We start from the raw sequence: 26,527 nt of genomic DNA, 5'->3' as shown, positions 1-26,527 counted from the left end.
CATGGATAGATCGGGTTTGGAAATCTTCGAACACATCCTCTCACTTCCAGATGAACAACTGGCTATACATACAAGGTTGAATTTCAAGCAAGTCATAGCAGTAGAAGGATGGTACTTGGGGTGGATCCGGAGACAAATTACTCACAATGAGTCGGTCCCGCCAGCATGGAGATGATCACTCTCGGTTTCTTCAATTGCAAGCAATCATCAGAGCTCATCATCTCGGTCACCAAGTAAGCATGAAACAAGGTGGAGTAAGCCAGACCCTCATTTTACTAAATTAAATGTTGATGCATCGTTTTTCTCATCTGAAGGAGTAGGAGCTACGACTACATACTCCGGGATGAGAGAGGTAATTTTGTAGCAGCCCAGTGTAAATTTATTCTGTTTGCAGCAAATGTGATCACCATAGGAGTGAGGACTATGAAGATGGGATTGCTCTTGCTAATTCTCTTGGATTCAATCGAGTGAAGGCGGAATTAGACTCCCTACAAGTTATTAACTTTTGCACTGGATAAACTAGTTGGTGGGATTCGGCGACGGAAATCTTCGCAGAGTGCAAGGATATTGGTGATTGGGAAGGTAATTATTAAGAATTGTACTCGTTCATGTAACCAAGCGGTTCATGTACTAGCAAACTTTAGTTTTTGTAATAGGTCTTCTTTTAGTTAGTTCGACGAGCCTCCTGATTGTCTGGTCAGTAAGCTCGTAGACGATGTAAACGTATTTCGATATTAATAAATCTAGGCATGACAGCCTTCCCTCAAAAATATCTATTTGTTGTGTTTTGGACAAAATAAGACTAAGGCATCCAACACTTAATTTTCTAGTTAATTATCACATTGCTTGCTTTTTTTGTGGTTATCCATAATTATTTTTATTTCAAAATTCCTAAACCATTAGTCCCAGTTGGTGTCACCAACTGGGACTAAAGGTCCCCAGCCCCCGGCGCGCGCTAGCGGCCACATGGTGGGCCTTTAGTCCCGGGGCGTGGCCAACCGGGACTAAAGGGTGGGGGCCATTACCCTTTAGTACCGGTTGGTGAACCGGGACTAAAGGCCGTTCCCAACCGGGACTAAAGGTTGTTTCTCCACTAGTGTACATACACTTGGGCAACAAAAATTTCCCTTTCAAATAGGACCCCTAAACTATCCTATATGATGGTTCTAACCCATGTCCAGTTCATGTAAAGACATACCATAGCTTCCAACTTTTCCAAAAAACAAAATGGAAAAAAACATACTTGTTGAAGGCAGAGTATATAAAACAGTGTGCTTTTTTTAGGCTGCAATGCTTTTATCTTTAAAGGAAACTTACAATTAAGCTAAATTGTAAAAAAAAAACTTGATTTGAAAACTTGTTGACACAATTTCATACTTCCTAAGAAATGAATCAGGAGTTAAATGCATATATGATAGTTTGGGAGAGTCAAGTGACATAAAAATAGTCGAAGGGAAAAAGTGAGTCAAGCCAATAATGTAGGAGAAACATGGTTAGAGTGAAAAAATACATCCAATTTTCAAGACATAAATTTCAATGTGCTTCGTGACAGCAACAATTATTTTTGCAGCTTGCCACGTGCTCTTCTTCTACAATGATGCACTAGAGGCGGAAATGCTAGCAATGCGAGAGGGAATGGCCTTGGCAATACAACGCTCTAATCTCCCTATTTTGATGCAGTCTGACTGGGTGGGCGCTCTGTCTTCGTTGTCAAATTCATCCCTCGCCAAATTGTCTTATGGTCACTTGTTACAGGAAATTAAGTTGCTCATGTTGGAGCGTGAGTTTGTTCTAGTTAAAATAGCCCGGTCACAAATCAACGTTTTTCACCGTCTTGCTAATTATGGTCACACGGCTCGTAATACCACTTGTTGGTTACAGCGAGGGTCACATTTTCCTCTAGATCTTGTATCAATAAATCGTAACACTATTGCGTTGAAATAAACTCTTTTACACATAAAAAATATTTCAATGTGCTTGTGCTGATAAACTATGAATCTATAAATTTTGGCTAAGAACTTATTTTCATTTTTTTAGCTGATGTGAACGAAACTAAAATGACATAATACAAAATTAATAGCATTACATACATCACGAAATGTATTCCTTTTTTTTTGAAAGTCATGAAATGTATTCCTATGTTGTATATTTTGATATCTTTTTCTATAAACTCGGGCAAACTTTTGAAGTTTGATTCAGAAAAGTACCAGTATACAATAGACACCTTGTTTACGTTCATGTTTGACGCAGTGTTTCCGGTCCTCTACTATGAATCGAATAAGGACCCATTTTTTCTGACGCGCCGTGTTTTTAAGCCAAAAGTAACCTGAGAGCATCTACAACCGGGCTCCTCAAATGCCGCCTATATGCTCGGATGGACGGCTCGGTCAGTGACCGGGCACAAAATCACGATCTAGTCAGACTCCTCAAACCAGCCCTATACGCCAGGGCTGACCGACATCCCCCATATTCATCTCATATCTGGGGTGGATATGAGGACGTCTGGACGTGTCTGTTACATCGGACTTATAGGCAGGACACGCGTCAAAAACCATCGGTCCAATGAGGACGCATTCATGTCGCTGCTCCGGCACGCCGCTCAAGGGGGCAAATCTGGCTATTTAAGTCGGGTGGTGAGCCTCAACCCTAGCCACTTCCATTTCCACCTTCTCTCTCCCATCCGCGTCACCACTCCCAAGCTCCAAGCTCGCTGTCCACTCCAATTCGCTCGGAGCTTGGCGTCCGCGGGCAGCTGGTCCGTCAGCGGATCATCGCATACATGAGGCTCACTGCGCAGCGCTGGGTGAAGATCCTGGCGGAGATCGACGCACGGGGCGTCACTCGCTTCGCCATCGGCTTGCCTTCGGACTCTTTGGAGAAGAACGAGGCGGAGCAGGAGGAGGCGGAGCAGGCGACGCCGGGCGTGGTGATGAAGGATATAGGATGAGGAGGTGGTGGGCGGCGAGGCGGATCCGGTGCTTCCTACGGCCGGATTCACCATGGACGATGTGTTGGCCAAGTTCGAGGTAGCCCAAGCGGAGGAAGCCCTGGAGTATCCTCGATTCAATCCAGTCGGATCTCGAGGTCAAGGCAAACCGCCGCTATCTTCACGAGGCGGATACAGAGCTGGAGGAAGTCTTCGCGGACATGGAGTTCGATGAGGAACTGAAGATGCGAGCCGTGGCCAACAACCAGTAGCCCGGTCCGTCCGACACTGCCAGTAGTATGTACTCCCTCCATTCCTAAATATAAGTCTTTTTAGACATTTCACTATAAACTACATACGGATATATACAGACATATTTTAGAGTGTAGATTTACTTATTTTGTTTTGTATGTAGTTTATAGTAAAATTTTTAAAAAGACTTATATTTAGAAACAGAAAAGGCAGTACGTAGCTTACTTTACGTTGCATGGTGTGTAGTATGAAAAAAGATGAGATTTGAAGTTTATTGTTTCCGTGGACGAAAAATAAGGGGTGACCGGACCCTACGCGTGAACGCCATCAACTAACTAGGAGCATAGGTCAGTACGAGCTGTGGGAACCCTAGGGCGGTAGGTGCGAGCTTTTGCAAGACAAGGTTGCGTGATTGCTTGCTCGTGGCGCCGGACGGACACGGGTGGGGTCTCGTCGTCCTTTTGCTGCCCACGTTCGATCGTCTCCGCTCGAGGGTCCCGTGATCCCAGCGTGAGCCCGTGTCCCGACGGGCTGGTCCCCGGTCCTCGAGAACGTCCGTTTCGTGACGCCGCCGGCGAGCCGGTCACCATGCAGGATGCAGCGCCATGCCGTCCGAGGATGGGTGGGGTGTAGTTTAGCTTTGCATTAGTTTATTCTTTTTAGGAGACAGCACCGGTGCCGGTGTCCGGTTTGGAAGATGGAACCTCGTCCTGTGGCTGTGGGGTGGCCGGTGCAATGCGTGGCAAGTCTCCATGATTGCAGCCGAGAACCTTCGTGTGTTGCCTGTTGGCGCCTGCGCCTCCAGGCTCACCACAGACTGTCTAATCACTGGGTACACCTCTGTATTCCATTCATCTATGCGTATCTGCATCTCACTGATGCGATGCGACACCAATTCTATTAGAGCAACTCCAACGCAAGGATCCAAACGGACACCGATTTTGTCCGTTTCGTATCCATTTGGGTCACATGTTCGTCTAATGAACATGGGGCGGACAAGCCATGTATCCAACGCACGTCGACCCAAACTCTTCGCGCCGTCCGCCCCCTACTCTCTCCCTCGCGCCGCCCGCCCCCTCCTCTCTTCCTCGCGCCGCCCGCCCCTTCTCTCTCCTTCGCGCCGCCCCTCCTCTCCTCCTCGCGGATCCCCTCCCCCGCGAGATTTTTCTCTGCTCGCGCCTCTACTGCAGCCACCCTCTGCTCGCGCCGCCGTCTGGGCCTCGAGCCTCAGCAGGAGCGCGCGGAGGAGCCCTGCGCCGGTGGCCTCGCTGGGGCGTGGAGGAGCGGCCGAGCGCGCCGTAGCGGCCTGCTCCGGTGGCCTCGCGGCGGCGTGGAGGAGCGGCCGAGCGCGCGTCGGCGACCTGTGCCGGTGGCCTTGCTATGGTGCGGAGGAGCGGCCGAGCGCGCAGTGGAGACCAGCACCGGTGGCCTTGCTGTGGGCGTTGCAGTCTCTGACATATGGCTGACATATGGGACCAGGGGCGGACACGAGTGGGCGACAGCGGTGGACGAGAGTGTCCGCTTCCGTCCGCTTCGTACCCATTTGTTCCCAGATTTGGGTCAGGTTTGGGTCGGGGACGGACAGCAGGCGGACACGGACGTTCGTTTGGATCGCCCCGTTGGGCCAAGTTTTCTATCCGGATGACCCAAACGGACAAAATGGGTCCTCCTATTGGAGTTGCTCTTAGATCAAACACCTGGTATCATTGCAGTTAAAGCACGTACACTTTGTTGTTTTTTAAAAGTGTCACGTAAGATGTTGGATGATGTTATTTAGCTGACGTTCGTCGAGAGAGATCGCTATTGCGAATGTTTTTATGGCAATTTATATTATTGTTGGGATGGTAAAAAAATATAAATTGAAGCGGAGTTGCCATCTTATATCTTATATCTTATATCGTATATCGTATATTTACTAATCGGAAGCACCAACGAAAGCTCCACGTTAATTCTCATAAAAAGTAATTACTGTCCATCTGATCTCCATGAAAGTTATCTATAACCGTTAGATGAATTATATAGAGTCCATGCCTTTTGTCTCACACGCATGCCTTTTTTTTTTGAGAAATCCCACATGCATGCCTCGGTAGCCAATTCTTGCATGGGCCATCTCAAATAAAAAAAATCTTTACGGGCCAGGAAACATTGACGTCTCCTCCCTGTTGTCCTCCTGTCAGATCCCCATGCCGTTATAAACTACCACGCTACAATACGGCCTTGGTGATTCCCTTCTCTCCAACTGTACAATCCTACGTGCCCCCAACATACTGCAATTTATGTTGGTTGATGCAACGATGGAGTAGGTCCTTTGAGAACTTTGATTGAATCGGAAGCCATTCTGTTGGTCCAACTCAGATTTTACGATAGCCGTCGCTGCGTCCCATGGCTGTGATCTCCTTTTTGAGCCAGATCCGCTGGTGCTTTGGTCTGGAAAAGGTAACGAAGTAGTTTTATTCGTTCAAGGATATAATAGTCTGCCTTCTAGGATGCTTGGACGTTCCGTAATATTTGTCCACCAACTCTCTTTTCTCCCACGGTTATTCAATCTCCAACTGCTGATTGTGCATGCGGGCGTGCCCACTAGTAGAAAACAGGGCTTTGGTCCAGGCCGGGTCAGCCCATTAGTCCTGGTTCAGTCCAGAACCGGGACCAATGTGGGCATTAGTCCCGGTTCGTGAGCCCAGGGGGCCGGCCGGGCCACGTGGACCATTGGTCCCGGTTCATCTGGACCTTTTGGTCCCGGTTGGTAGGATGAACCGGGACCAATGGGCCTCGCTCCTGGCCCACCACCATTGGTCTCGGTTGGTGGCTTGAACCGGGACCAAAGGCTCTCCTTTAGTCCCGGCTCATGTCACCAACCGGGACCAATGAGGTGCCTACATGTACCCCTCGCTCGCGAGCAGAGCACCCCAGTACTCTGTTTTTCTCTGGCCGAGGGGGAGAGGGCTTGGTGGTGCTCTAGCTCACCTCCTATGCACACAAGGTGTTCGATAGAATGCCCGAGCCACACTACTTAAGCTTTCTCCTCTCCAAGCTCGACCTCCAAACTTCATTTTCCATAATATTTGTCTAGGTTTAGCGGTCCGTCACGTCCCGACCCCGTCTTCACCGCCGTCGATCACCCGCGCCGAGCTCATCGCCGGCACCACCGTGGTGAGCCTCTTGTTCTTATCTTCTTTCTAAAAGGAAAAATATTCTTACTTGTATGTTTACACAAATACTTGTATTGTTTTCTTACTTTTATTATTGCATCTTATATAGTGCGATGGTTTTGGTATCCGCCCCCGTCGGCCCTCGTCCTGTCTATGATTCGGATGTGGTATATATATTATCTTTATAACTATTGGTTCATTTATTGTTTATGAAAATTATACCGACCAACGTGACATAGATTTTATTTATGTAGGATGTATGTGAATCGGAAATGCCAACCGACCCTATTGTCGAGAGGTTAAATTTAGTTGAAGAAGAAAACAATTTGTTGAAGGAAAAAATAAAAAAATTGAGGAGGAGAAGATGATATTGGAGTTGCATGTTGCGGATGTCGTCGATGATCACAAGATCAAGATGGATGCAATGCGCTTGAAGATTAGAAAGATTAGAAAATATGTCATTCATACCGAGGCTTGGTATCATTATACCGTTGGATCAATTGTTACCTTGGTTGCGATTATGATCGCATTTGTTTTTGAATTGAAATGTTTTACATAGTTTTAATGTATGGTTTAATTAATTAGATGCTCTGGAGAGCTATATGTTGTTAGATGAGAACTATGTATGCACTTTGGTTTTAATGTGATGATGAACTTCTATTAATTTGGACACTTAATTATATATAATGCACGCAGATGAACCGGCAATGGATGTACGGTGACAGACACACCCGCGAGTACATTAAGGGCGTGCATGAGTTTCTCGATGCGGCTGAGGCAAACAAGCAGAATGGTTTTATGTGTTGTCCATGCACTCAATGTGGGAATACGTGGTCTTACTCTAACCGGAAAATCCTTCACTCCCACCTGCTTTACAAGGGTTTCATGCCACACTATAATGTTTGGACGAGGCATGGAGAAATAGAGGTTATGATGGAAGACGGCGAAGAAGAAGAGTACGATGACAACTATGTGCCCCCTGAATACGGTGATGCTGCAACGGGGGGAGCTGGTGAAGATCAAGAGGAACCAGACGATGTGCCCAATGATGTTGCAACGGGTGAAGCTGCTGAAGATCAAGAGGAACCAGACGATGTGCATGATGATGATGATCTCCGCCGGGTCATTGTCGATGCAAGGACGCAATGCGAAAGTCAAAAGGAGAAGCTGAAGTTTGATCGCATGTTAGAGGATCACAAAAAAGGGTTATACCCCAATTGCGAAGATGGCAACACAAAGCTCGGTACCGTACTGGAATTGCTGCAGTGGAAGGCAGAGAATGCTGTGGCTGACAAAGGATTTGAGAAGCTACTGAAAATATTGAAGAAGAAGCTTCCAAAGGATAACGAATTGCCCGACAGTACATATGCAGCAAAGAAGGTCGTATGCCCTCTAGGATTGGAGGTGGAGAACATAAATGCATGCCCTAATGACTGCATCCTCTACCGCGGTGCATACAAGGATCTGAACGCATGCCCGGTATGTGGTGCATTGCGGTATAAGATCAGACGAGATGACCCTGGTGATGTTGACGGCGAGCCCCTCGGGAAGAGGGTTCCTGCGAAGGTGATGTGGTATGCTCCTATAATACCACGGTTGTAACGTCTGTTCAGAAACGAAGAGCATGCCAAGTTGATGCGATGGCACAGTGAGAACCGAAAGAAAGATGGGAAGTTGAGAGCACCCGCTGACGGGTCGCAATGGAGAAAAATCAAGAGAAAGTACTGGGATGAGTTTGCAAAGGACCCAAGGAATGTATGGGATGAGTGTGCTCTCCTGGTGCGGCACACGAGGGAATGAGGTGGGGATCGAGCTGCCGGCACACCACCCGCCGTTCACCCTTGCTCCACACTTCGTCGGAACTCCATCTGTTGGTTCTGCACTTAGGTATTCACTGAAGCAAACTTTGTAATTTCCTGATATATCTTAATGATTGTTGAAGCCAAACTCGCATCTCATCTGCTTTTTAATAGTTTTGCATAATTTACTTTCTTGAACTGATGGTCTGAACTCTGAAGTGGTGTCTTATACATGGTTAGATAATGTAGTGGGGATTTTTTCTGATGTACAACCTATATATCAGAAATGGTTGAGCTTGGAATGATCTGTCCCGGTTATTAGTGTTTGTGTTCCTGTAGATCAAATATCTATTTGTAATTTTGGATTAGTATATTTGCTTTAAAAGTCAGAATTGCATTTACTGTTTTCTTTTTGGCGCAAAAAGAAGTAGTTAGTGTTAAACATATGTTAGACAGAGCTACTTACCAATGGCAATTTGTCTGGAGATCTGATGTTTTTTGTACATTGTTGTGGCTGAAAACCTGAAACGATTTGTGTAACTGATAGTCTGTTGCTTTACTTCTACACTGCTTAATTAACCTGCGATTAATTTTGATATTTGATTTTTGGCAAGAATCATCGGACTATAGATTATTGATCATGCATGAAACGTTTTAAAGGAAGCGAATCTACATTTGCATGCTCGGTTTGAAGACTTGCCAGCTGGGTGAAGAAGCTTTCTGACAAACATCCAAATCACTCTAATAGGCCCAAGTTGAGCATATGTTAGATGGTCTGGATGACATGGATGGTGCCGAGGATGTCCCTTTTGATGAGCTCATAGGCATGCAAGGCTTAGTATTTCACTTGGTTGAGAATGCAATTACAGTAAGGATCTCTTCTTTGTCTTATTTTAGTTAGACAAATGTGTTTCCTTCATGTTTACATGTATCTGATGTTGTTTCATTTTATTTTCTTAAGATATGTCTTACATACAAGTCTGATGGATTCAAGAGAATGAAGAGTAAATAATACTATACTATAAATACGTCAACTACAGATAACCCTCCCAACTACAATGTTGCACCTGACAACCTCCTACTCAACGAGGCCAAGCTATCTGCAGGGGACCATGCCCCTGGACGTTCCTAAGAGGTATGGACCTAAGGATGGCCTTGCTTGCACTATATTGTAGCAATATAATCCATAATGCATGCAGTTTGCTTTCTCCCTTTCTCCCATGGACTCTGAATATGATATCCACCGTCCTTTGTAGGTTCATTAGTTTACTTTTTGTTGACGCAAAAATTAATATGTAGTTGTAACCGCAGGTGTGCTGCTAGATGACCTTCTTGCTGCTGAAACAACAAATGCTTGTAACTGCAGCTCCTGCTAACATGCAAGCTGGATGAGCACCGGGCATATTTGCTACGATGATGAACAAACATGCAAATGACTGCAGAAACAACAGCTGATGGAGCTGTGGTTCTTGGAAACCCAGTTGCTCCTCCTGTTAATGGGGATGTGTATGCGGATATCAGCCCTGAGAATGTTGTGGTCCAGTGACACCGAGGTTTGCATTATTTCTGTCCTAGACTTGTGCAGACCATCTTTCTATGGATGGTCTTCTGTTCATATTAAATGTGAGCTACCGCGTACTGAGATGTGTTTCGAACTTATTTTGTGTGTGTGTGCAGAAGATAGTGCAAATGTGCTAATTATTTGGTTGAAGCATCTGCTGCAGAGGTTGAGGTAATTAGTGCTACTTTAGCTGCTATAAAGGCCAGACAAGTTGGAGATGAGATGAGCATTTTATCATATTGCTTTGCCTGTAATAACCAAAATTGATTGATTTAGTTTCACACAACATAGATAATTATATCGTCAGGTTCAATTTTACTTATGAAAGTTGAACATTTCTTATCTTGTTAGATTTCCTCTTTGTAAGTTCTAGGACTTTAGTTAATTGAATATCTTAAGGCATGCATGCCAGAACTTTCCAGATGGTAACACTTGATGCAATTCTGTTCCTACTATTCTTACCTGATACTACCTGGACGACCTTCAAGCATCAATAACTTAATCCTTTTAGGTTTTCTACTTCTTTCTCCAGTACAGACATAATATTGTTTGGTGCTTCCCAATATTTGGACGTGAAAGTAGAGAAGCTTTACATTTCAAGAAATATTAGATTATCAATAAGAAAATATGGTCCAAGCCGGACTACTACTTCTAAATGTTTTGTTTTTCACCAAAGGGGATATTTTACTTCTCCTAATCATGGTCGCCGTGTAACCCGATGATAGTAGGATGGTAAATAACTACATCCTTTTTCGGCATGGCAAAAAAAAATACATCCTACCCATTTGATGATTTGCAACTGCAGCTGAACAATAATGAAAGAAAAAAGAGTACATGCTTTACATAATGTACCTACAACAACAATAGGTTGCCCCACCAAACATCACCAGAGGACTGAGAAGGAAAACGACGCTTCCTCAGTCAGGTTCTATTGGCCGTTGTAGCATTAGCATGATGAAGATTCTGGAACAGTGCATGACATGTCCAAGCCCAAGGTCTTCCCTTAGTGTGAAGCACCTGAGCTGGCGTCGAGCAATATCCCTTGAATTTTAGAGCAATATCCCTTGAATATTATTTCATTGTGTTCTTTCTAGGTGTGCAACCATATCAGCTGCACCAAGGAGCTCCATGCACGGGGCACGGCGGTACTACTTCCCACAAAACCTATTATAAACAGTGTGCTAGCTACCAGGAATGTGCAGATTCATGGAAGAGCTTTGTGCAAAAAATTAGGAGAAAGAGAAACATAAGAGACATTTCAGCAAGTTTACTTATGGAGGCAAAAAATAATTCTACTTATCACTGTAATACGAGTTGTAATAAACGAGAAAAGACGTGTGATATTATCTTTTTTCTCCCTTTGCAACGCACGGGCATTTGTGCTAGTAGATTAAAAAAAGACTCTCAACGCCCACAATTAAGTTAGTTGCAAAGGAAAAACACAGAGGTCTAGGTTCTGTAAAGAAAACGTGCCTCCTTAAAATTTGGTGGTCAAGATATATTAGAACGTGCTAGGATTCAGCCCACACGCGCAAAAAATAGATCCCACACGCCCACCTCTATGTTCTGAAAAACAAAAAATTGCATGCCATCTTTCCTTAAAAAACCAGCAAAGATAGGTGTTAAAAAAAAACACACACACAGACAATAACTCTTGAAGCCGCACATAGAAAGTGAGTCCAAATATCAGTTTGGAAAAAGCAAAAGCCACGCACATACATAAAAAGGGACCTGAAGCCTCACGTCCAAAATAAGGAGTCAAAAATAATTTGCTTTTACATTTAGCGTCCTCTCTCTCTAACGCTAAAATATCTTGAGATCATGGAGGATAGGAGATATTCTAGGAGTTAACAGGTCACACGTACAAAAAATATTCCACAACGCCCACGTCTAAGGTAGCTGCAAAAAAAAACACCCACGTCTTGGTTCTGAATAACCAGAAAAAAACATGCCTTCTTTCCTTTAAATTTGATGGTCAAGATCTTTTAGAAGATCCCCAAAAAAAAGATCTTTTAAAAGCACTTTGTTTATCTGCAAACCATATAGAGATTTGTATACCTATTTGTTATTCTATTGCATGGTTGTCATATAATAAATCTGAGATCTTTTTTCTCTATTATAAATTTGTAAAATAATAATGGCCCATTAATATCAATCCAAAAATTATAAGTGCCAGATTCAGACGTGTGTGCATATCAATGGTTTTTTTGGTTAAGGCAGTTATGTATGATTACCATTCCTTGATTTAAATTTGAGAACGTATAATCTAACTTCTATTTTTATTCTGCTATTTTATTCGTTTCACTGATTTTTTTTAATATGTCTCCAGTTGTCTCCTTTTCGTTTCTTTGTTTCCTTCATTTTTGGTAATATATACAATTCTGAGAAACAACTGGTGATAGACACACGAATTGTTTTCTTATATGGGTCAAAAAAGTATTAGTTATCAAGTGATTGCACACATTAGCTACATTTTCACAGTTATTTTTTTCAAAAAACCAAGAAATAGATCAGAAGCATTTTCATTGTGGGATGTTTTCTTATAGTATGGTATATACCGCTTATTGGTATGTCCAATGGTGTTGGTTGATACATATTTGAATATGTATTCAGTCTAAAACTATACTTATCCATGGAATTTGAAATATTTTTCGATACAACAGTATATGTTGACTGTGTTTCCTTGCATACTTTTTTTCAGTTATGTTTTCATTCAAAGTAGGCACAAATTAATCAATGATGCCATCTCTATATCGATGAATCTATAGAAATCTGACTATGCTTAAATTGTATCCATAGAATCAAACAATTATAATAGATGTACCATCATGGAGTATGTATACTACTATAGTGAATATTTTTTAATACCTTCAAAGTATGCCTTTATTCTGCTTTGAGAAAGAGACATGTGCGGCCCTCCTTCTAATCAGTTTCATTTACATACTTAAACCACAGGGATCTAATGTTTTTAGTTTCAAAAATTATTTGAAACAGAGTAGTTCCTAGCCCGTGCAGGCGCACGGGTTGACGACTAGTTCTTACTAACTAAATTTGTCATTCTCGGACAACACAACTTGCCATCAAATTCATTTACAGTTGTCATCCCCCGGCAAATGTTCACTAATTATGAGGGCCCAAATGTTTAGAAGGAGGAAAGAGAAACAAAAAATATATACTTGTCTTTCCTTTTAATTAAGAGATGATCACTTAGCAATAATATTTGTCACCCCATATTTAGGCATATATGGTTACTCGCGTCCCTCCAGCGGGGGCTCCGCCGCCGCCGTCGCCTAGTCCCTCCAGCGCCCTTCTCCCCCTCCGCCGCTGCCGATGGTCGGCGCCGGGGAAAGCCCGAGCGTGTGACGGCGGCGACGGAGGGTCTCTCCTCCCGTTCCCGGATCCACGGCGGTGCAGGCGTCCTATCCGCGGGGTGCGGCCCTCCCGACGGTGTGGCAGATCCCGGAGGCGGCGGACTCGCGGCGGTGCACGGGTGCCCAGATCCATGGGTGTGGGACTCCCGGCAGCGTGCGGGCTCCCGGCGATGGCGGGATCGGTCGACGCCGGGCTTGGGCGATGGCGTCCGCCATGCAGTGCCGGATCTCGTCGCTTGCGGCAGATCTCGCCACTCCGGCCTTCATGGAGGAACCTGGACCGGGGGTGGCACCCCATTTGGCATGGCGACGGAGCCCTCGGGTGGCGACTTTCGCGGGGAGTGGATGGACGGCGTCTAGACCGTGTGGGAGGTGAGTCGCCGGTGGATCTCCTCTGTGCTGCAAGCTCTCTTCCGCTGCACTTGGTGGCTTACGATCGCGGTCGTTGGCCTAGGTGCGTTCGTGGGGGCTGGTAGAGGTGACAACGGACTGGAGGAAACTCCGGATGACTCGTTCATCCTGACGGTGGCGACGACCAGGGTCGCCGTTCTCCTACTTGCAGGCACCGTCGAGGTCCCTTGTGACGCCCCCGATTTGACCGTACACTAATCATACACGTAAATGTGTATGACCAAGATCAAGGACTCACGGAAAGATATCACAACACAACTCTAGACACAAATAAAATAATGCAAGCTTTATATTACAAGCCAGGGGCCTCGAGGGCTCGAATACATAAGCTCGAATACACAAAAGTCAGCGGAAGCAATAATATCTGAGTACAGACATAGGTAAACACGTCTGCCTTAAGAAGGCTAGCACAAACAGGGATACATATCGAAAGAGGCGCATGCCTCCTGCGTGGGATCCTCCTAAACTACTCTTGGTCGTCGTCAGCGGCCTGCACGTAGTAGTAGGCACCTCCAATGTAGTAGGAGTCATCGTCGACGGTGGCGTCTGGCTCCTGGACTCCATCGTCTGGTCGCAATAATCGAATATAGAAAGGGGCAAAAAGGGGGAGCAAAGCAATCGTGAGTACTCATCCAAAGTACTCACAAGCAATTAGCTACACTACATATGTATGCATTGGTATCAAATAGAAAAGGGCAACATATGTGAACTAAACTGCAGAATGCCGGAATAAGAGGGGGATAGCTAGTCCTATCGAAGACTACGCTTCTGGCAACCTCCATCTTGAAGCAGAAGATGAGAGTAGATGGTAAGTTAACCAAGTATCATCGCATAGCATAATCTACCTGGTGATCCTCCCCTCGTCGCCCTGTGAGAGAGCGATCACCGGTTGTATCTAGCACTTGGAAGGGTGTGTTTTATTAAGTATCCGGTTCTAGTTATCATAAGATCAGGGTACAACTCTGGGTCGTCCTTTTACCGAGGGACACGACTATTCGAATAGATAAACTTTCCTGCAGGGGTGCACCACATTTCCCAACATGCTCGATCCCCTTTGTCCGGACACACTTTTCTGGGTCATGCCTGGCCTCGGAAGATCAACACGTCGCAGCCCTACCTAGGCACAACAGAGAGGTCAGCACGCTGGTCTAAATCCTATGGCGCAGGGGTCTGGGCCCATCGCCCATTGCACACATGCACATTGCGAACGCGGCCGGTAAGGAGACCTAGCCTCCTTAATACAAGAGCAGGTGTTCCAGTCCAATCCGGCGCGCGCCGCTCAGTCGCTGACGTCAAGAAGGCTTCGGCTGATACCACGACATCGAGTGGCCATAATTGTTCCCGCGTAGTTGGTTAGTGCGTATAGGCCAATGGCCAGACTTAGATCAAATACCCACATCTCGTTAAGCGTGTTATTTTGAAATAACCACGGACGCCGACCAGGGCCAGGCCCACCTCTCTCCTAGGTGGTCTCAACCTGCCATGTTGCTCCGCCACAAAGATCCAGAGGTTCTTCGAGACAAAGGTCCTTTCAACCCCCAATTCATGAATCACTCGCGGGTACTCTTCGAGCCGGCCCGTATTTAGTCACCACAAGTATCATATATTATGTATAAGTATATACCCATCATCATCTCCCGAGTGATCACGACCCGATAGTATAGCATGGCAGACAAACAAGAATGTAGGCCACTGATGATAAGCTAGCATCCTATATTAAGCATTTAGAATTGCAGGTAAGGTATCAATAACTGTAGCAACAAAGACATGCTATGCATCAGGATAGGATTAACGGAAAGCAGTAACATGCTACACTACTCTAATGCAAATAGTAGAGAGAATAGTAGGCGATATCTGGTGATCAAGGGGGGGGGGGGCTTGCCTGGTTGCTCTGGCAAGAAGGAGGGGTCATCTTCGATGTAGTCGAACACACGAATATCGACAACGGTCTCAGAGTCTACCGGAAAGAAGTAACGGAGGGGAACTCAATAAATAACAAAGTAATCAAAGCATCACAAAGCAAGACGCGGCAATACCTTGTGCTAGGGGTAACCTAACGTAGTACTAGGTGCTACCAGGGAAGGGGGGCATCCAGGAAAGTATTCCCGGTGTTTGACGTTTTCGGACAGACGGACCAGAGCGGATTGTTACACGTTCTCTATGCTAGGGACGTGTGGCGGGTGAACGGGTTGCGTATTCGGGTTCATCTCGTCGTTCTGAGCAACTTTCATGTACAAAGTATTTTCATCCGAGTTACGGATTATTTTCTATGATTATTCAAAGTTTATTTGAATTTATGAAATTACTGGATTATATTAATTCGAATTAAAAAGAGTAAAACCTTTTGTCACCTAGTCCTGCTCTAGCCAGTGTGTATGCAAATGGGGCCAGGGGGGTCCAGTCAGTGCAGTTGACCCAGTCAACATTTGACTGGTCAAAAGGTGAACAGTAAACGTGGGTCCTGGTTGTCATTGTGTTAGTTTCTATTAGAGTTTAATTAATTAGTTTCAATAACCAAGGGGCCCACCTGTCACTTTCTACTAAACTAATTTAGAATTAAATTAATACTAACCAAACTTTAGCACTAATTTAAATAGGGCTGGGCCTACATGGCAGAGACACAGCCAGGCTACTAGGATGTGCTCACCATGGCCTCGCGTGAGGCAGAGAGCAGCAGCCGCAGCAACTCACCGCGGCAGCGGCAGCGGGCGCCGGTGAGGTGCGGTGAGGGCGAGCCGGCGAGGAGGGGCGGTTGGGCCGCGGCTGCCAGCGCTAGCGGCGGGCGGAGGTGGCGGCGATGGCGCATGGACGGCGGCCAACAGGGAGGGGCGGCGGCAAGCAGCAGGTGCGCGAGCGCACGAGACAGAGGGCGCGGCAAGGGCAAGGGCGGGCGCACGCGGGGCTTCGCCCGGCGCGACCAAGGCGAGGCACGGAGCAGCGAGCGCGAACCGCGCGCGGGAGCTGAGCCCCGGGCGCGGTAGCCGAAACACGGGGCGAGCAGGGGTGCAACGAGCGCGAGCTGGCTGCAGTGGGCACGCAGGGGAACGAGGGCGGCGGCTATGGCACGCGGCGCGAGCGCGCGTGAGGCGCTTATTGGGCGCGCACGGGGCTTGTGCGGGCAGATGCAGGGGTGTGGTTGCAGGTGGTAGGGCCACACGGGTGCTCGTGGATGCGAAGCTTCAGCCATGGCGGTCGAGCTCGTGGGGACGACGATATGATGATGGATCGAAGGGGAAAACAGGGGAAAATGGAGGAGAAGCTCACTGCGAGCTCGATGGCGTGGTCGGGGAGGCCAGGGGCGATCTGTAGCAGAGGCAATGACAACGTGGCGGTGGTGGGCATGGTGGAGAACACCGGCGATGGCGACGTCTACGCGGCGCCTCGGCTTGATTTGGTCCCCCGGACCGATGAAGGCGATCGTGGCGATGCTCTTGGACACCTCCCCGTGCGACGGGAGACGATGTTGGCCGTGGCAATGACAACGACGAGGGCGGTCACCGCGTCGAGGCCGAGCTCGATTTCAACCAGATGAGGAGGGAGGCGATGGGGAAAAGAGGGAAGGATGGACGAGAGTAGCCTAGGGTTTGCGTTGGCGTTTTGTAGGCACCGAAGAGGTAGGGGATGGCCAGCACGTGGCCATGGCCGTGGGATTACCGCCACGGCTCCCCCCTCCTCCCACTGTAGCGAAAGGTCAGGGAAGACCCAGTTGGGCTGGGCCATGTACTATTCACGATGGGCCAAAGTGCACAGGAGACTTTAGTTTTTATTCCTTTTATCTTTTTTCCTTACTGTTTTCTATTTTAGACACTGTTTTCTATTTATTTGAGGGACCAAATGATATTAGTAAAATATGAAACCTAGCACATAAATGCAATGCAGTGATATGATGATACTCACAAAGTTTTAAGTCAAATGGAAATACATAAACATTTGTTTATTTTGAAATGGTTATTTTTGTTGTTTTTGGACCACTTTATATTTTACTTAGGATTAATTGGTGAGTCAAATGATGTTGGTTTCAACATGACAAATGATCAGGGGAATTTATAGAATAATGCAAACATTTTGGTTTTCATGTTTGAGGAAATAATTTATTTGACTTCATTTTAAATTTGAAAATGACTTTGATTTTTAATAAGTGGTAATTTGGCTTAGTTAAACTTGATGACAGGGCACCATTAGGGTGAGGTTACTGTAGCATGATTCTCTGGGTTTTACAAATCTCCTCCACTACAAGAAATCTCGTCCCGAGATTTAAGAGGTGGAGTAAGGCGGAAAGTTCTGGTTACGAAATTCTAACGGATCTTCTCATTCCTATATGCTCTTCTCGAAGAAGTTGATCCCTTTCGTTGATGTCTTCATTTCTCTGCATCGATGTATCATGATGATGTTGTCGTTCTTACTTTAGGAACTCCATCGTCCTTACGGTAGAATGAGGGGGGGTTATTCCGGGAGGACGGACCTGCAAGGTTGACTATCTGGTAGCTAACATCGGGGAAGGTGGCGAAAATTAACTCTCGAATTGAAACTTAAGAAAATATCGAGAGTAAAGTAAGGAGGTATCATGGGAAGTTTCGAGCGGGGAGGCAATTGTTCGATGCCTGAAACAAAGTGCGATATGGGTCCAGAGCAACGAGATTAAGTATTGTGTATGTTACCAGAATAGATCACTAGGAAGGTGGCCCGTGAACTACATACGAGGCCACACGCTAGGAATAACTTGGGAAACCAGGGGGTGTATCAAAGAGTCAGATTTCGATCCTGTGGAACTATGGGTTATGGGCCCACCATGTGGGTTTAAAGTAGGGAGGGTGCTGTCATCTTGCACAATCATGATAGTAAGGCATGCCTGAGAAGAGACTGACAGTTATCTCGACAACAACATCGGTACCAAGGGCGACGGACGAAGAGAACCATTTTCCTGCTTGTTGAACAAGGCGGATCAATAGGCAAAGTTCTCGTCCATCAATGGTTACCGGAATGTCATCAACAATAGTAAGAGGGTCTTACTAACAGAGTGGTACGACAAGGTGCTTTCCTAAGCAGGGAATTATCACTGCTTAGTTAAGTAGATTACAGGAAAGGTTAAACAAAACAATGGAAAGGAAAATGTGATTATCAGATTAAACAGTACAATTGAAAGGAAAATGTGTTTAAATACATATTTCAGGGGTATATCCTTCCCAAGGACAAGCAGAGCACGATATCCATGACAGGATAGAAAGTAGAAAACCATTTAGGTAATGGGAGAGGAATTTTCATGGCATTACCCATACAACGGTGTTTGGATAATCGATAAGGAAAACTTAGCATTGAGCTTTCAATTCTCTTATTGAAAATCGGAGTACCACAGACATGCTTCGAGATAGCATGGACATGGTTAACAGGTGAAGATCAGACTTTGGAAACACAAAGGATCCATCAGGAATAACTTGTAGAATAAGTCTTACAATTTCCTCATGGAAGAATGGATAACCTTGCTGAAAAAGGAAACTATAACAATAGGTCCTCCGGCCAGGTGTGCTAGGCATGACATCGTCTTACCGGGTCATATAAAGACCAATGTTATAACTCTTGGAAATATGTTCCAACCATTATATCTGACCGAGATCTAGTTCTGATTGGCATCAGGATACCGCAGACTCGAGATGCCTGAGAAGAGAGGTGCAACACAAATTGTCGAGTTGACATTGTAAGATTCTCGGGAATTGAACTGTGGGAGCAAGTTCCGAAACAAGAGTTCATCATTAAATCGAAGAGAGGTGAGGAGGTGGCTGATTGACTCAACGACAATTCATTAAGATTTTCAAAAGATGGATTTCCACACTTATGTGAACAAGGAGATATCATTTGTCAGATCAAATGATATAAAGAGGTATGCTCAAGGAAAACATACACAGCTAAACATTGGTTGAAAGGTCCACCCGAAATATGGGTTTAGGTAGCATGGTCAAAGTTAGAATGGTGATTCAATAACCAATGGTCTAAGAATGAATTATCAACCATTAACTTCAAAGCAATAGGGTTGCTAGAAGTTTTGAACTCGCACAACATAATTCAGTTATCGGTTTTCCGGTTAGAAACAATGCAGGGACCAAGGAATGAACGTATATGGAAAAAAATATCACCTATATCAAGAATTCTTTAGAGGTGGTGAAATTCTCATGAAATTCTTGACATAAAAAGAAGGTAATACTCCAAGGTAAAGGAGAACAAATGCTGGATAGCAAGGATCTCCAGGTATACCCAAAACACGAACAAGTTTGTGTTGAACGGAAGGCAATAAAGTGGTCGATGATAACACCAATCATCGAGGGCAAGGATGTTGTTTCTCATCATGAATTCAATTGATATCTTGGAAGACCTCAGAATGTTGATGATGATCACGACACATTTGTCAAGAGGTTTCAAGAAGATGTAACCAACCGGCGATGACATCAAGTCAACGGAATGATGAAGCAAAAAGTTGTTGAAACCATGGGTACGACACAAACTTGAAATCAAGCTTGTTGTTCAAGGACAATTGATATGACGAGGAAGATCGACGTAAGATTAGCTCACCGTCAAAAAAATTTCTCCGGGAAGAAGGACCAGGTAGCACAGTTAAAATCGGCACGACAAGGATATAGCCAAGCAGGCTAGGAGTGACGTGATCTAGTTCAAACTCGTAAGTAATGATGGTTACCAAGAGTTGTTTAATCGCGGTGCGGACTTGAGTCAGTTATCGGTGTCTTTGAGTGTTTAATAACTCAGAGCCCGTGAAAAATTGGAATCAGTGAGAATGTAGCACTTGATGAAGACCTGATAAGAAGTTATGCAGTTCCATGATAATCTCGAGATACCAGGGGGTAATACTCGATGACATATCAAAGTAGAGGTTGGACTAGGGTAATGCTCTGCAGAAGACAAGTGCTCAAACTTGCACGAGAAATGGAATCAAGGAGAAACATGGTCGGAACCACATCCACAGATACAAGATAAACTTATAACAAGGGGATAATTATTTTAAGAGAAGCTTCCATGATAACATATACATCGTGTCCATGGGCATGAACACAGGGTTCAAGGTCGACTCCCACTTGTTCAACGCATAACCTTTCATTCACCTCTCGTATTTCGAAAATGACATTGGTTGTTGAAAGTTTTTACCTGGTGCAATACCAGATAAGTATGACCCATGAAATCTTTCGGGCTCACACATATTAGGGAAGGCGTAGGTTCAACCCATCAGAGCATCTTAGGAACATATACCACAAACTTCGGAGTAAATAATACAAGCTCGAAAGTAGAGCATGGTTCACAAAGCTGAGGATACAATTTACCAAAGACATTATATACCCATGGAAAGGCTTACAAGGTTATTTAATATGAAGGACATTGTAGGATAAAATCTGACAATGGTCTGGTGGTCCACAAGGGATCTGATGTGAGCATCGGTACTCAACAAGAGGAAGAAAGAATGCAAGGAGATCAGATTATAGAAACAACTGAGTAACTCAAGGCTCAAATGCAAAGGAATTATGAATTCCAATACAAGGGATCAGAAGCAATGCTTTGATTAGGGATGGATAAGTTGACTAGTCTTAGGGGTACAATCGATGGCAATTTTATTGGTCGAGATCCAGCTCATGTTTAAAATGTCGTCTGAGCTGGGAGGATGAATCGAGGAACTCAAAATGATAAGGACAAGGGATACTATGAATATTGCTAGCCATATGGAACGCAACCATAATACAAGCAGACAAGTATTTGCGGGCAGAGAATTACCGAAAGATCAGATAGTATTTCAATGTGTCTTGTGAATCATATGAACAACAAGGGAAGAGCGGATACACAGTAAGTGCGAGGAATTATCCGTAGAGGGTATTCATGTGGCAAGAACTGCAAGGCAGTAAGCTCAAAGGATTCCCGGAACAACGGAGAGCAGTTCAGCACATCTTGTTATAACAAGATCAATGGGATTGAATGTAAGAATGGCAAGCGTATGCAGTTATCAATAAGGATATAAGTGTCTCAGGAGAACATCGTAAGGTAACCCCGGAATCTTCTGGTGCAGCAGACGATCATCGGTAATATGGTGATCTCCGGGTGAAAGTGATCACGAGATCCTAATGTTAGATTTAGCAAAATTCATTTAACCCAGAATAGAAGAGAGATCAGAGTCCCAGAGTATAGACGAGCAATAAAAGATCCTAATACCACCCAATGGAGACGTGGGCCCATGGGCCGCACAGCCATGTTAGTAAAATAGTTTTCATCGACTAGACTCAACTTCGGCCAAGGAGTGTGGAAGGGGGATTCCTACAGGCAGTCGCCTCTAATACCAACTTGTGACGCCCCCAATTTGATTGTACACTAATCATACACGCAAATGTGTACAACCAAGATCAGGGACTCGCGGGAAGATATCACAACACAACTCTAGACACAAATAAAATAATACAATCTTTATATTACAAGCCAGGGGCCTCGAGGGCTCGAATACATAAGCTCGAATACAAAAAAGTCGGCAGAAGCAATAATGTCTGAGTACAGACATATGTAAACAAGTCTTCCTTAAGAAGGCTAGTCCAAACAGGGATACATATCGAAAGAGGCGCAGGCCTCCTGCCTGGGATCCTCCTAAACTACTCTTGGTCATCGTCAGCGGCCTGCACGTAGTAGTAGGCACCTCCAGTGTAGTAGGAGTCATCGTCTACGGTGGCGTCTGGCTCCTGGACTCCATCGTCTCGTCGCAACAATCGAATATAGAAAGGAGGAAAAAGAGGGAGCAAAGCAACCGTGAGTACTCATCCAAAGTACTCGCAAGCAAGGAGCTACACTACATATGTATGCATTGGTATCAAATGGAAAAGGGTAGCATATGTGGACTGAACTGTAGAATACCGGAATAAGAGGGGGATAGCTAGTCCTATCGAAGACTACGCTTCTGGCAACCTCCATCTTGAAGCAGAAGAAGAGAGTAGATGGTAAGTTAACCAAGTATCATCGCATAGCATAATCTTACCCGGTGATCCTCCCCTCGTCGCCCTGTGAGAGAGCGATCACCGGTTGTATCTGGCACTTGGAAGGGTGTGTTTTATTAAGTATCCGGTTCTAGTTGTCATAAGGTCAAGGTACAACTCCGGGTCGTCCTTTTACTGAGGACACGGCTATTCGAATAGATAAACTTCCCTTCAGGGATGCACCACATTTCCCAACACACTCGATCCCCTTTGTCCGGACACACTTTTCTAGGTCATGCCCGGCCTCGCAAGATCAACACGTCGCAACCCTACCTAGGCACAACAGAGAGGTCAGCACGCCGGTCTAAATCCTATGGCGTAGGGGTCTGGGCCCATCGCCCATTGCACACCTGCATGTTGCGAACGCGGCCGATAAGCAAACCTAGCCTCCCTAATACAAGAGCAGGCGTTCCAGTCATCCGGCGTGCGCCGCTCAGTCGCTAACGTCAAGAAGGCTTCGGCTGATACCACTACATCGAGTGCCCATAACTGTTCCCGCGTAGTTGGTTAGTGCGTATAGGCCAATGGCCAGACTCAGATCAAATACCCAGATCTCGTTAAGCGTGTTATTTTGAAATAACCACGGACGCCGACCAGGGCCAGGCCCACCTCTCTCCTAGGTGGTCTCAACCTGCCCTGTCGCTTCGCCACAAAGATCCACACAGAGGGCCGTCGAGACAAAGGTCCTTTCAACCCCCAATCCGTGAATCACTCATGGGTACTCTTCGAGCCGACCCGTCTTTAGTCACCACAAGTATCATATATTATGTATAAGTATATACCCGTGATCATCTCCTGAGTGATCACGACCCGATAGTATAGCATGGCAGACAGACAAGAATGTAGGGCCACTGATGATAAACTAGCATCCTATACTAAGCATTTAAAATTGCAGGTAAGGTATCAATAACTGTAGCAACAAAGACAGGCTATGCATCAGGATAGGATTAACGAAAAGCAGTAACATGCTACACTACTCTAATGAAAACAGTAGAGAGAATAGTAGGCGATATCTGGTGATCAAGGGGGGGGGGGCTTGCCTGGTTGCTCTGGCAAGAAGGAGGGGTCATCTTTGATGTAGTCGAACTAACGGACATCAGCATCGGTCTCGGAGTCTACTGGAAAGAAGTAACGGAGGAGAACACAACAAATAACAGAGCAATCAATGCATCACAAAGCAAGACGCGGCAAATAGCTTGTGCTATGGGTAACTAACATAGTACTAGGTGCTACCAGCGAAGGGGGGGGGGACATCCGGGAAAGTATCCCCGGTATTTGACATTTTCGGACAGACGGACCGGAGGGGATTGTTACATGTTCGCTATGCTAGGGACGTGTGGCGGGTGAACGGGTTGCGTATTCGGATTCGTCTCGTCGTTCTGAGCAACTTTCATGTACAAAGTATTTTCATCCGAGTTACGATTATTTTATATGATTATTCAAAGTTTATTTGAATTTCTGAAATTACTGGATTATATTAATTCGAATTAAAATAGTAAAAACTTTTGTCACCTAGTCCTACTCTAGCCAGAGTGTATGCAAATGGGGCCAGGGGGTCCAGTCAGCGGAGTTGACCCAGTCAACATTTGACTGGTCAAAAGGTGAACAGTGAAGGTGGGTCCTGGCTGTCATTGTGTTAGTTTCTATTAGAGTTTAATTAAATAGTTTAAATAACCAAGGGGCCCACCTGTCACTTTCTATTAAACTAATTCAGAATTAAATTAATACCAACCAAAATTTAGCACTAATCTAAATAGGGCTGGCCCTACATGGCAGAGACACAGCCAGGCTATTAGGATGTGATTGCCATGGCCTCGTGTGAGGCAGAGAGCAACAGCCGCAGCCACTCACCATGGCAGCGGCAGCGGGCGCCGGCGAGGCGTGGTGAGGGTGAGCCGGCGAGGAAGGGCGGTTGGGCCGCGACTGCCAGCGCTAGCGGCGGACAGAGGTGGCGGCGATGGCGCGCGGATGGCGGCCAATAGCGAGGGGTGGCGGCGAGCAGCAGGCACGCGAGCGCACGGGACAGAGGGCACGGCAAGGGCAAGGGCGGGCTCGCGCGGGGCTTCTCCGGGCGCGGCCAAGGCGAGGCACAGAGCAGCGAGCGCGAGCGCGTGCGGGAGCTGAGCTCCGGGCGCAGCAGCCGAAACACGGGGCGGGCAGGGGCGCAAGGAGCGCGAGCCGGCTACAGCGGGCATGCAGGGGAACGAGGGCGGCGGCTACGGCACGCGGCGCGGGCGCGCGCGAGGCGCTTGTCGGGCACGCACGGGGCTTGTGCAGGCAGATGCAGGGGTGTGGCTCCAGGTGGTAGGGCCACATGGGCGCTCGTGGATGCGAAGCTTCAGCCATGGCGGCCGAGCTCGCGGGGACGACGATATGACGATGGGTCGAAGGGGAAAATAGGGGGAAATGGAGGAGAAGCTCACTTCGAGCTCGATGGCGAGGTCGGGAGGCCAGGGCGATCTGTAGCAGAGGCAATGACAACGTGGTGGTGGTGGCCATGGTGGAGAACACCGGCGATGGCGACGTCTACGCGGCGCCTCGGCTTGATTCGGTCCCCGGGACGGATGAAGTCGACCGTGGCGATGCTCTTGGACACCTTCCCGTGCGACGGGAGACCATGGTGGCCGCGGCAATGACGACGATGAGGGCGGTCACCGCATCGGGGCCAAGCTCGATTTCAACCAGATGGGGAAAAGAGGGGAGGATGGACGAGAGTAGCCTAGGGTTTGCGTTGGCGTTTTGTAGGCGCCGAAGAGGTAGGGGATGGCCAGCACATGGCCATGGCCGTGGGATTGCCGCCACGGCTCCCCCCTCCTCCCACTGTAGCAAAAGGTCAGGGAAGACCCAATTGGGCTGGGCCATGTACTATTCACGATGGGCCAAAGTGCACTGGAGACTTTAGTTTTTATTCCTTTTATCTTTTTTCTTACTGTTTTCTATTTTAGACATTGTTTTCTATTTATTTGAGGCACTAAATGATTTTAGTAAAATATGAAACCTAGCACATAAATGCAATGCAGTGATATGATGATACTCACAAAGTTTCAATTTAAATGGAAATACATAAACATTTGTTTATTTTGAAATGGTTATTTTTGTTATTTTTGGACCACTTTATATTTTACTTGGGATTAATTGGTGAGTCAAATGATGTTGGTTTCAACATGACAAATGATTAGGGGAATTTATAGAATAAAGCGAACATTTTGGATTTCATGTTTGAGGAAATAATTTATTTGACTTCATTTTAAATTTGAAAATGACTTTGATTTTTAATAAGTGGTAATTTGGCTTAGTTAAACTTGATGACTGGGCACCATTAGGGTGAGGTTACTGTAGCATGATTCTCTGGGTGTTACATCCCTGCCCTCCACCCCGACCCCATGCCCGAGTGAAAACCCTAAATCTCCTTAGATTGTGCGGAGGCGGCACTGTGTGTCGTACCCTTCTTGGAGGCGCCGCCTAGGGCGTTTGGGTGCTCGGTTTGAGACTGCAGGCAGAGGGGATGGGACCAGTGGCAGCAGGTGGTGTTTCACGTCAGAGGAGTGGCGTGGCATCTGGCACGTCGATAGCGGCGGGTCTTAGCAGCATGGAGCAGTGGGGTCTCGCCGGTGGGCATGTGATGATGGACGAGCGCAAGATGGTGGCATTGTCTGCCGTTGACGGCAGCTAGACCGGGCAAGGTAGATGCATCCGTACATCACTAGAGATGGATCGGTGGCAGATGGCTGCGGCGGCCTCATACCCGGCAGGCGTCCTAGTTGAGGAGTGCGCCGGACTGGTGGGTGCCCATACCCGGCAGGCGTCCTGGTTGGGACCTCAGGTCTTAGATGTTAGGTTTGGCTGCGAGGTCTGTTTGGTATTAGGTCCAGACTATCAGCATCCCTACATCAACTGGATAGCAGTAGCGACAGATGTTGCCTAGAAGATGGTTTTAGTCTTACTGGTGTATGACCTTATAAGAGCAACTCTAGCAGACCCTGCAAAAATACAACCCGCAAAACGCGTTTGCGGGTTCACGAAAATCATTTTTGCGGGTCAAAATCATAC

The 26,527-nt window shown here is 46.2% G+C and overlaps 1 long non-coding RNA gene across 2 annotated transcripts; it reads left to right on the top strand.

Annotated features, from left to right (window-relative positions):
* Positions 1-8,522: 8,522 nt before the first annotated feature.
* Positions 8,523-10,727, top strand: LOC123059412 (uncharacterized). Of its 2 annotated transcripts, XR_006427438.1 has the most exons (4): positions 8,523-8,997; positions 9,170-9,264; positions 9,441-9,682; positions 9,807-10,727. It is a non-coding gene; the product is annotated as an uncharacterized lncRNA (long non-coding RNA). The 2 variants fall into 2 exon arrangements; XR_006427437.1 differs by lacking the exon at positions 8,523-8,997 and having other exon boundaries at positions 9,106-9,264.
* The last annotated feature ends 15,800 nt before the right edge of the window (positions 10,728-26,527 follow it).

The sequence above is a fragment of the Triticum aestivum genome, chromosome 3A (genome assembly GCF_018294505.1).
Source record: "Triticum aestivum cultivar Chinese Spring chromosome 3A, IWGSC CS RefSeq v2.1, whole genome shotgun sequence".
NCBI lineage: Eukaryota > Viridiplantae > Streptophyta > Magnoliopsida > Poales > Poaceae > Triticum > Triticum aestivum.
The sequence above is the reverse complement of the archived record's forward strand: the minus strand, read 5'-3'. Positions and strand labels throughout refer to the sequence as shown.